The sequence below is a fragment of the Diceros bicornis genome, chromosome 28 (genome assembly GCF_020826845.1).
Source record: "Diceros bicornis minor isolate mBicDic1 chromosome 28, mDicBic1.mat.cur, whole genome shotgun sequence".
Lineage (NCBI taxonomy): Eukaryota > Metazoa > Chordata > Mammalia > Perissodactyla > Rhinocerotidae > Diceros > Diceros bicornis.
Window position 1 is genome coordinate 36,648,284 of NC_080767.1, and position 11,645 is coordinate 36,659,928.

An 11,645-nucleotide genomic window follows, 5' to 3' on the forward strand; every position below is an offset into this window, starting at 1 on the left:
CCACCTCGCCCGGACTCTGCTTTCCCACCTCGTGTGTCATGAATTTGCCCAGCACCACCACTAGCCTCAGCTGCTTCCGTCAGCCCTGTCACCACCTGGTCCCTCGGAACAGACTGTTGGAGGTGGGGTCGTGGTGGGGAGGTCGCCGCCGGGAGGGCAGGCTCCCCAGGTTTGGGCTCCAGTGTCTGTCCCAGGCGCCCGGCACACACAGCCCCCTCAGCGCCTGGGGGCAGGGAGCCACCTCACTTTAGATAGTCATGGCGTCCCTGCCTTAGGAGGGTCCCCACCTCAGATCAATCACTTGGACACTAAGGCACGTTTCAGAGTCTCTTGTCTTAATGATTTTGTCCATTTGTCTGTCCATTTGTGTTTTCTGTGTCGTGTCATCGGATGTAACCCTCAGAAATAATGCACAGTAGCCTCTGACAACCATGAAGCAATCCGTTACCTGTGGGTCTGAACTTGTAGACTCGGTTCAAATATCAAATAAACCTGTAACAGAAAGCAGCCTCTGGGAGTCTCCATCTCATGGGGGGCCCCTTCCCTCAGCTCCCTGTGGCCTGCTGGGGCCTGTGGCCTAGTTTGTTGAGTGACCATTTCATTGGGTACCTACAAGATAGTTAACTCTGCTCCTCTCCCTGCCCCGTGCAACTGTAAGCTCGTTGGAGGCGGCTGCTGGATGTCAGGTGGACAGAGTGTCTGTTCCGAGTCGGGTGTGGGCCCCGGCGAGGGATCCTGCAGCCAGCATGTTTCTCTGCCGGCCCACTTGCCTGTGGTGTGGGCCCTCGTGAGCTCTGCTGACCCACTGGCCTGTGGTTTGGGCCCTCGTGAGCTTTGATGGATTGGGGGAGGGAAGGGAGGGCACTGGAAGGGGAGCCAGTCCTTGTCAGGTCTTTGTCCCAGCTCAGTCATCCCCTGCATGAAGCTGGGCAGATCCCTTCCCTCCCGAGGCCTCCATCTCCCATCTGTGCAGTGGGCAGTTCCACTCTGCTCTCATAGGTCCCTTGTAATTCTGACAGGCGGTCCCCAGGGCTCTGCAGAGGTGGGCTGAGAGTCACATGGGAGGGCCTGGCGTGCTCGCAGCCCCTTTGGGAGCCTGCTGAAGGTGCTGGGGTCAAGGGCAGAGGCTCAGAGAGATGGCCAGAGTGGCCTTCCAATCCTAGCTCTGCCGTTTATTTGATGTGGGAACTCAGTTTCCTTATTTGTAAAATCAGGATGGTGTTGGCAAGCATGCAGGATTGTTCCCAGGCTTATCGTGATAATTCCGCATTTAGGTGGAGTTTTCAGCAGAGGGCCTGGCTCCTAGCACCCCGTCAACGATGTCTTCCTCCCGGACCAGTGGGGCTTGCACTGGGCTGGCGGAGGGGCCCTGGGGCCTGGGGTCTTGGGGTGAAGAAGAAAGGCCATCGGGTCTGACCTTGGCCTTATGATGAGGGCTTAGCTGCTGCTCGGGCACCTCCTCTGGAACCGGCCAGAGTCTGCCTTTCCTCCCTCCGTGGGACTCTGACCCCTCCGACTCTGACCCCTCAAGACTGAGCAGCTGGGCTGCGACCCCCTCTCAGACCCTCCTGTGTCTCCGCACTGGAGGTCTTCCCCTCCTGTCAGGTCTGGTACCTCTCCTGACCCCCATTCCCCACCCCAAGCCTTGGGGCTGCCCAGCACCCGGAGCAGGACTGTTCAATCTGGAGCTGGTTAGTTTTTGGAAAAAACAGCAATGCAGAAACCCAACCCACCCATAGAGCCTGAGCAGAATGAATGAACAGATGTGGGAGGCCCAGCCCCTTCCCCTTCCCCGATGCCTTCCCCCCTCCACCCCCTCCCCCACCCAGAGCTTCAGCCACAGTGGTGGTCTTCTCTGACTACAGCAGCAGTTTGGAAAACTTGGGGAAGTTCAGAAATAAATTAAAAATACCCTTACATTCCCCCAGAACAGCCCCGCTAACGTTTGGTGAACAGTGGGTAGGCGCTCACTAAGTGCCCAGCTCTGTGTGAAGGTCGTTTTCAGCAGTGAAGCATTCATCTTCCTCCTTACAATATGTACTTTTGTTATCCCCAAATTACAGATGGGGAAGTAAGGCCCAGGTGTGGACTTGAAGCCAGTCTGCCTCCCTGAGCCTCCCCCACAGGACTTTGGCGGCGGTTCCCAGGGGAGTTCCTAGGGCAGCACGCTGGGCCCCTTGCTGTGCTCCGGGCACATGGCTGGTGTCTCTGTGTGTTGGAGGACTGCATCAGAAGGGGCCAGGACATGGGCCGGCCCCATGGCTTAGCGGTTAAGTGCGCCGCTCCGCTGCTGGCGGCCCAGGTTTGGATCCCGGGCGCGCACCGACGTACGGCTTCTCCGGCCATGCTGGGGCTGCGTCCCACATACAGCAACTGGAAGGATGTGCAACTATGACATACAACTATCTACTGGGGCTTTGGGGAGAAAATAAATAAATAAATAAAATTAAAAAGAAGAAGGGCCCAGGACAGCTGGGAACCCGCCCTGCCTCCAGTGAGCTGAGTCTCAGCTGCATATCCCATTGTTCTCCCTTCAGCTGGCCCTCCTCACCCAGCCTAACCCCTCAGAATCTCTACTCTCTCCAGCCTGGAGAGCCCAAGGGACTCACCCTGCCCCGGCCCTCTGGAAGCCAGGACCAAGCAGCTACTCCCAATGCGGTGGCCCAGAAGACACGACTTCACTCGGGGTGAAGGCCCCTGAGGCCTGAGCTGTGTCACCATGCTCACTCTCAAGACACTCTGTCCCTTCGCCATTCACAAAGCGTCATCGCAGGGAAGGCCAGTGGCCGGTTTTCAGAAGCTGAAGCCAGAATGCCCCATCAGCTGTTGAGCAGGGCCAGCTGGAAGTGGGGTGAGCGTGTGCTGTTCCCATCACGGGCCTCCGCTGTGTCAGCATGAGTTGGACACCAAACATCTTGGGGCAGGGGGTAGGGAACAGGAACCATGCTTCTCTCCCTCCTTCTGCAGCCCCCAGCCCCGGGTCCCCGAGCCCCTCCTTCTTTCTAAGATCCTCCTGTAGGATCCCAAAAAGGGGACCCCAACTCAAGTCTCGGCAAGGCGCGGGCCCACAGACACAGAAGACCAAACTTGATGCAAACGCAAGAGGTTTATTAAGCGGAGCTCCGGGTCGACACGTATCTCTCGCAAGAGACAGAGGAGTCGACCCCGGACCTTAAAGGGCAAACTCTTATATAGGGTTCGGAAGCACAAAGTGGGAAAAGCTGGCGCGGTTCCATGTGATTGGTTAATTTAAACATTTACAACTTATGGCGCGAGTTAGGGTCTTCTTGGGCTTCTCATATGGGGCAGCTTTTTGTCTCCGAATTGCCTAGGGCGGTTGCCTCCCAATCCCATCCATCATCTGGACACCCAGGGTCAGTCAGGACCGAGAAACACCCGCCCCAGTACCAGGAATCCTTGGGGTGTGGGGTGCCTGTATCTAAGGCATAACTTAATTAATTTTCTTTCATATATTCTCACTCCCTACTTCTTCTCTTGTCCCCAGTTCTAATCTTAGAACTTAGTTTTCAGTGTCTACTGTCAATGGCTCACAGTTAGGACTGTGCGGGAGAGCTTGGTAGTGGCGTTGGAGCATCATAACATGCACTGCACTGACCCTTTCTCTTATGAAAGCAGTAATTCTATTGAAAGCGCACGGTCCAAAAACTAAAAGTAGACACAGAATCAGCAAGGGCCCTGCTATGGAGGATAGTAAGGTCGTCATCCAGGGGGACTTAGCGAACCAGGATTCAAACCAACTCTGTTGCGCCTCCCTGCTTCGTTGTCTCATGTCTAATCTTTTCTTTAATTCTTGCATTGAATCTCGGACTACCCCTGTGTGATCTGCATAGAAACAACAGTCTTCTTTAAGGGCTGCACAAAGTCCTCCATCCCTCAAAAACAGCAGATCTAATCCTCTTCTATTCTGGAGTACTACTTCAGACAGGGAGGTGAGGGACTCTTCTAGTTTAGAGATGGACTGCTCTAAGGTCCTGAGGTCTTCATCTATAGCATTGCTCAAGGCAGTTAATCCCCTTTCTCCTATGACTAAGGCCGCAGTGCCAGTCCCTACGCCCGCGGCAACTCCCAGTCCCAGGAGTACAGCTAGGGTGAGGGATACTGGTTCTCTTTTCCATAGTCTGGATCTCTGGTCAAATTCATCTTCGAAACTACTGGCAGTGTAATAATAAATTTTAGGTACCGACTGCACAAGCACGCAAAAATCTCGTGACGAATTGGATACGCTAGTGGAGACGCAGGGGGTCAGGCCCGAGGTGCAGGCCCACCATCTATTGGGCCCTGGTATCAAATAATAACCAGGAGTGGTCGGAGGGCTGACTTCAGTCTTGTTACATAGAGCCTGATAGCCCGGGGGAATTTTTCCTAAGCATAGTCCTGAACTGGTCCCTGACACATCCGTCAGGGTTAGCCGCCCTTCTTTGCCCCAAAGACAAGTCGTGTGGTCTGTGGTGGTATTATAGACCCCCATGGTGGCAATTCCTTCATAATAAGGGGGGCTGCCCGCTAGGCATAGCCAGCATGATTCAGTCATTTCAGGGTTGGAGTCATTCAAGGCGTAGTAAGCTCCCCGTATTAAGTTAAACAATCTGTGCCATCTTTGCCCAGTAGGTACTGCGGGAGGTGGGGTAGATGGTGGCCGCGAGGCAGATCCAGTGACCATAGCCGGGATCCCTTTAGCCAAAGTTACTGTCGGGAGGGGTTTTTGGGACGTGGGGGTCCTCCGGCCAGAACCCCGTTTGGCCCTATTGGTCTGCTGGCAGGGGGATCTATTTTTAGTCTAATAGAGAAAGTCAGGCCGTCATCATACCGCTCTTTGTATAGTCTTATTCCCCAAGAATGGCCATTGCCGGTCCAGGTTTTAACTGTCTTCCCTTTTTCTGTGAACTGAATGGTTAAGGGGTGGCACCAGGTGTTGCACTCTGGTACCTTGATCCATTCTGCATTTCCTTGGCTTCCTGTCTTCTGATGACTATAGTTCGCCTTAACCTCAATTAAATCCCAAGAGGAGGAGGGCTTCCAATAGGTGCTCCCACTAGTCTCACATCCCCAGTTTTTGCAGTAGAAATCTCCCTTGTCCCCGCACTTGGGGTTAAGTGAGCGAGCTCGGTGGTAGCCGGGGCACACATAAAAGGGCATTGCCCTTAACATACTCCGGCGGTCAGTGGTGCCACACCCTCCCCAGGGGTCCAACCCATGGCGTCCTGGAGGGGATGGGGAGGAAGGGGCCTTGCCGTTATCAGTGTACCCCTCTAGGTCCCAATTAGCGGGGGCGCCAATGGCTAGTTTACAAAGGTCAGGGCGTAGATCCGGCCACCAAGTCCAAAGGGGGGCGGTTTTCCGGGTTGACCAGGTTATATCTCCTACCTGGGAGACGACTTGCCACGTGAGTAGCTGAGGGGTGTGGGGGTTAGGATTGAGTAAGCTGCTTGCTGTTCCCACGGCACACACGCAACTTAAGAGGGTTATCAGTCTTTTCCACTTTCCAGAGATCTGCTGCATTCTGGGGTGCCTTCTTTATGTGTGTGGCGTGAACCCAGGAGGTTATACCATCCACCTTGACTGCAGTGGGCGTGGTGAGGAGCACTACGTAGGGCCCTTTCCAGCGTGGCTCTAGCGACCCCGTCCGATGTCGTCTCACAAAGACAGAATCCCCGACCTGGAATTGGTGCGGGATGAGCAGATCACCAGGCTGGTAGGCCTCTTTTAGCTGGTTCCAGATGTCGCGCCTGACTGCCTCAAGTGCTTTCAAGCGGGCTGACAAAGATATAGAAGGTATGATGTCAGGGTCATGTATCCCTAATTGTGCCAAGGGGGGAGGGGCTCCATAGAGAATCTCAAAGGGTGTCAGTTCTAAGGGCCCTTGTGGGGTGTTCCGGGCGCGGAACAGGGCAAAGGGCAGGAGGGCTGTCCAGTCACTACCGCCGGTCTCCATGGACAATTTAGTTAGGGTCTCTTTAATTGTTCTATTCATCCTCTCTACCTGGCCTGAGCTCTGGGGTCTATAAGCACAATGTAATTTCCAGTTGATCCCCAGTTGATTGGCCAGTCCCTGACTTACCTGGGCAACGAATGCAGGACCATTGTCAGATCCAATTACCTTTGGGATCCCGAATCTCGGGAAGATTTCTTTCAATATCTTCTTGGCTACTACAGAGGCAGTCTCTTTTCGGGTGGGGAAAGCCTCTACCCACCCCGAGAAGGTATCTACAAATACTAGAAGATACTTATTTCCATACCGGGCCGGTTTGATTTCAGTAAAGTCTATTTCCCAATAGGTTCCGGGTCTATCTCCCCGGAGTCTGTGTCCAGTGCGGTATTTGGTAACAGCAGCATTTGTGAGAGCGCAAGCTCTACAATCTTTATAAATTTCTTCAGCCGTCTTCCTCAAATCTGGTACCTGGTACGGAGAAGCCTCAATAATTTTAATTAGTTTCTGGGGGCTTAAGTGGGTTAGCCGGTGTAGATGTGATAGATATTCTCGCCCTTCTGCAACGGAAAGGACTTTCTCTTCTTTAGATAGTTCCCCATCGGAGTCAGTTTTGTTGACCTCAGCTTCCTGGAGAGCCAGGACCATAGGTCCTAGTGCCGCCCGCTTGGCTTCCAAGTCCGCTAGGCGGTTCCCTTGAGCTATGGGGTCGGTGCCTTTCTGATGACCTGGGCAATGGATGATTGCCACCTTTTTAGGCAAGTGTATAGCCTCTAGGAGGCCCAGGATCTCTTTTTTATTTTTGATATCTTTTCCGGCTGAGGTAAGCAGCCCTCTTTGTTTATAAATAGCCCCATGGACATGGGCAGTAGCAAAGGCATACCTGCTGTCCGTATATATATTTACAGTCTTATTCTCAGCTAATCTCAATGCCTGTGTCAGGGCGATTAGCTCAGCCTTTTGTGCAGAAGTCCCTTCTGGCAAGCTGCTTGCCCACAGAGTTTCTTTCCCATTTACCACAGCGGCCCCAGCCATCCTCTTACCTTCTGCCATAAAGCTGCTGCCGTCGGTATACCAATTAGGGGCCCCAGGCCATGGCCTGTCTGGCAAATCGGGTCGGGTCCCCGTCTCTGATGCCAGGATGTCGCCACATTGGTGGACGGGTATTTCGTCATCTGCCTCGGGCAGCAGTGTGGCCAGGTTTAAGATGGCCGGTGGGGCAAAGGTGATTCTTTCAGTTAGAAGCAAACTTTGGTAGTGAGTCATTCGGGCGTTGGTCATCCATCGGTCTGGAGGCTGTCTAATAATGCTTTCCAAGGCATGGGGGGCTACTACAGTTATCTGTTGGCCCAGAGTTAGCTTATCTGCATCTTTCACCAGCTGGGCGGTGGCCGCGATCGCCCTTAAGCAGGAGGGCCATCCACTGGCTACCGGGTCCAGTTTTTTTGACAAATATGCGACCGGGCGCTTCCAGGGCCCAAGGGCTTGAGTTAGGACTCCCTGGGCGATTCCCTTTCTTTCATCTACATATAAGGTGAAAGGCTTGGTCAAGTCTGGTAGGGCTAACGCGGGTGCTTCTAACAATGCCCGTTTTAGAGTCTCAAAAGCCTTCTGGTGCTCTAAAGTCCAGACAAAGTTCCCACTTTCCTTAGTCAATGGGTACAGTGGAGCAGCCAGGGTAGCAAACCCAGGGATCCACAATCGGCAGAAGCCGGCTGTCCCCAGGAATTCCCTTACCTGGCGAGCGGAGGTTGGGGCAGGAATCTGGGTCACAGTCTTTTTTCGTGCGTTGGTTAACCACCGTTGGCCATCCTTTAGTGTGTAGCCTAAGTAGACTACCTCTTCCTGGCATAACTGCGCCTTTTTTTTCGACGCTCGGTACCCCAACTCACCCAGCTCGGCCAGGAGGCGCCTGGTCCCCTCTTCACAATCTCCCGGGGTTTCCGCCGCCAGTAGTAGATCATCCACATACTGTAAAAGAGTCACTTGAGGGTTTTTAGCTCTATAATCAGCCAAGTCCCTGTGGAGGGCTTCATCAAACAGGGTAGGGGAGTTTTTAAACCCTTGGGGTAGTCTTGTCCAAGTCAGTTGTCCAACGATCCCCATATCCGGGTCGCGCCACTCGAAAGCAAAAAGTAATTGGCTTTTTGGGTGAAGCCGTAGGCAGAAGAATGCATCCTTCAGGTCCAGGACAGTGTACCATTTTCGCGATGGGGGGAGGGAGCTGAGTAGGTTATATGGGTTCGGTACGGTAGGGTGTAAATCCTGCACTCTTTTATTTACCTCTCTCAAATCCTGGACCGGCCTATAATCATTAGTTCCAGGCTTCTTTACAGGCAGGAGGGGGGTGTTCCAAGGGGACTGGCAAGGGACTAAGATTCCTTGTTGGAGCAGCCTCTGAATATGGGGGCGGATTCCCTCTCTGGCTTCTTTGCTTATCGGGTATTGACGCACCCTTATCGGGAGGGTTCCGGCCTTGAGATCTATCACGACTGGGGGGATTCCCACAGCCATCCCCAGTCCCCCGGTTTCAGCCCATGCCTTTGGAAATTCGGTCAGCCACTTATCGATATTGAGCGGGGCTCTAGGCTTAGGCTGCTGATGGAGCCGATATTCTTCCTCCAGCTCCAGGGCCAATATCATGGTGGTAGGCGCGGACCAGGATACTATAGGTCGAGGTTGAGTAAAATCTATTTGAGCTTTCAGCTTGGTTAAAAGGTCTCGACCTAGCAACGGGGTCGGGCATTCAGGAATCACTAGGAAGGAATGGGACACTCTTCCTTTCCCCAAGTCCACTGTCCGGGAAGTGGTCCATGAGTATTGTTTCTGCCCAGTGGCTCCAACAACCAGAGTCTTTTTAGTCTTTAATTTCCCTAAAGGTTGCTTCAGTACTGAATACTCAGCTCCAGTATCAATCAGAAAACTCATAGGGGTCCCCTCAACAGTTAGGGTTACCCTAGGCTCGGGGAGGGGGCCCGAGCCCCGTCCCCGCTATTCTTCGTCCTCTCCTAAAGACAACACCTTGGGTGCGGCCTTTTTCTTGGGGCATTCCCTTGCCCAGTGTCCTCTCTCCTTACAATAGGCACATTGGTCCTTGTCCAAGGGTTGCCGTCTGCGTGAGCCCGGTCGTGGGGCGCTGCCCAGGTTCCCTGACTGTCTGTGGTCTGGCTCTGTCGACTTTCTTTCTTTTTCTCCTATCACTGCGGCCAGTATTTTAGTTAAATTTTTTTCCCGTCTCCTGTCTCTCCTGTCTTCCCTCTCCTCAGCCTCCCTTTTCTCTCTTTCCCGCTTTTCCTCTTCACTCTCCCTTTTATGATACACCTTTTCTGCTCTTTTATTACGTCCCGCAGGTCGTAGTCTTGCAGGCCCTCTAGTCTTTGTAATCTCCTCTTTATATCTGGGGCTGATTGCCCAATAAAGGCCATAATGACAGAGGCCTTCTGCCCTTCCGAGGACGGATCAAAGGGCGTATACCTGCGATAAGCCTCCATTAATCGTTCCAGAAAAACGGAGGGGGGTTCAGTGGGTCCTTGTTGAACCTCTCTTACCTTAGCCAAATTGGTGGGCCGCCTCGCGGCTCCTCGGAGACCCGCCACCAGAGCCCGGCGGTAAACGGACAGCCGTTCCCTACCTTCAGCCGTGCTGTAGTCCCAGTCGGGTCGATTGAGCGGAAACTCTTCTTCCGCCTCGGCTGCCGTTGCCGGCTGCCCGTTGGTGCCCCGGATGTTCTTTCCCGCTTCCCGCGAGATCCTCTCTCTTTCCTCCGTGGTGGGAGAACATCAAAGACTCTATCAAGGCAGTCAGCCCGGTGGAGTTATCTGAAAAGGGAGGATGGTTATTCTTCCAGTTATACAGATCTGAGGAAGAGAAAGGCCAGTACTGAAGGGGTGACAGCTGGTTGGGTCCCGCAGGAGCCCCGTACTCTCTTAACGGGAGCGCCACCGTGGTGTCAGGCCCGTCCGGGGTGGCTCCGCGGCGGCTTCGGGTTCCTGCGGAGGGACCCGAGCCAGTCGTCCTCTGCCCTGACTGTGATCCTAGAGCGGGGGAGGGATAAGGGGGAGGCGAGAAAGGGGGACACTCGGGGGGAAGCTCAATCTCTGGGTAGACCCCCGGGGGGGCCGAGGGGGTCTCCGATTCCGCTGCTCGAGTTGATTTCGATTTTTGCCGCGTCTCCACATCCTGCAGCGCCAGGGCTCGGGAGCTTAGTTTTCCTTCCTTTACCCATGGCTTAACCCACGGGAGTGGGTTCTGCACCAGATCCTGCCACACCGTGATATATGGTTGTTGGTCAGGGTAGGACCCCGGTCCTTCCTGGAAAACAATAGTCCTTACTGCAAAAATGATAGTTAAGTCAAACGTCCCCTCGGGAGGCCAACCCACATCAAAGGTGGGCCACTTGGAGGCACAAAAAGTCTGCCAGCGTCCCTTCTTCACTTCTACTGACAGGTCGTGCGCCCTCGCTCTCACTTCAGCCCAATGGTCTAAGGTCAAAGAGAGGGGGGTCGTCATAGCCTGTCCCATTTTGTAAGACGATGTCCACGCGATAAACAAAAACAGGACAAACACCAAAGACACAACAAAACACAGACAACTCCGCCCGGTTGGCGTCTCTACGAGCCAACCGAAAGCGGTTTCAGAGGGGAGGGACTTTTGTGCCCTCCCTAGGAAAAAGAGTGTCGTTTCTCTTTCTACCTGAAGAGGGGTGGTCAGGCTTTCCCGACTCCCCTTATCCCTTAGGGCGTCCCCCAGGGTTGCAGCCTGCAGTTTCCAGCACGTCTGCCACTGCAGCCGTTCGGTCCTTACGGCCCGAAGCGGCGGCTGCCCAGATACGGAAACCAGAACAATGCTTCGCGGCGCCGTACACACTCACACACTCAGTTACTCAGGCTTACCTCCAAGGGGTCTTCGGAGTCTGGGGTGACTGCGTGGATCCCGGACGAGCCCCCAAATGTAGGATCCCAAAAAGGGGACCCCAACTCAAGTCTCGGGAAGGCGCGGGCCCACAGACACAGAAGACCAAACTTGATGCAAACGCAAGAGGTTTATTAAGCGGAGCTCCGGGTCGACACGTATCTCTCGCAGGAGACAGAGGAGTCGACCCCGGACCTTAAAGGGCAAACTCTTATATAGGGTTCGGAAGCACAAAGTGGGAAAAGCTGGCGCGGTTCCATGTGATTGGTTAATTTAAACATTTACAACTTATGGCGCGAGTTAGGGTCTTCTTGGGCTTCTCATATGGGGCAGCTTTTTGTCTCCGAATTGCCTAGGGCGGTTGCCTCCCAATCCCATCCATCATCTGGACACCCAGGGTCAGTCAGGACCGAAAAACACCCGCCCCAGTACCAGGAATCCTTGGGGTGTGGGGTGCCTGTATCTAAGGCATAACTTAATTAATTTTCTTTAGTATATTCTCACTCCTATCTTCTGCCCTCTGAGCTGCAGCCTAATCTGTACATTCCCTTCCATTATCCTCCCAGGACCTAGAGAGTTTCAGGGGATCAGAGCTGGGAGGGGCCCAGACAATTCTCTAGGACCTCTTGCACCTTTGGAATGCACAGCCGCTCAGTCCAGTCTGAGGTGCACGTCCCCCAGACCCACCCTGTATCCCACCCCACCCAGATGTTGATGCGGGTGGCCGGGGACATTCTAATGCTCATGTGGGGCCCAGAGAGGGACAGATGGTCAGAGGTCAGAGGTC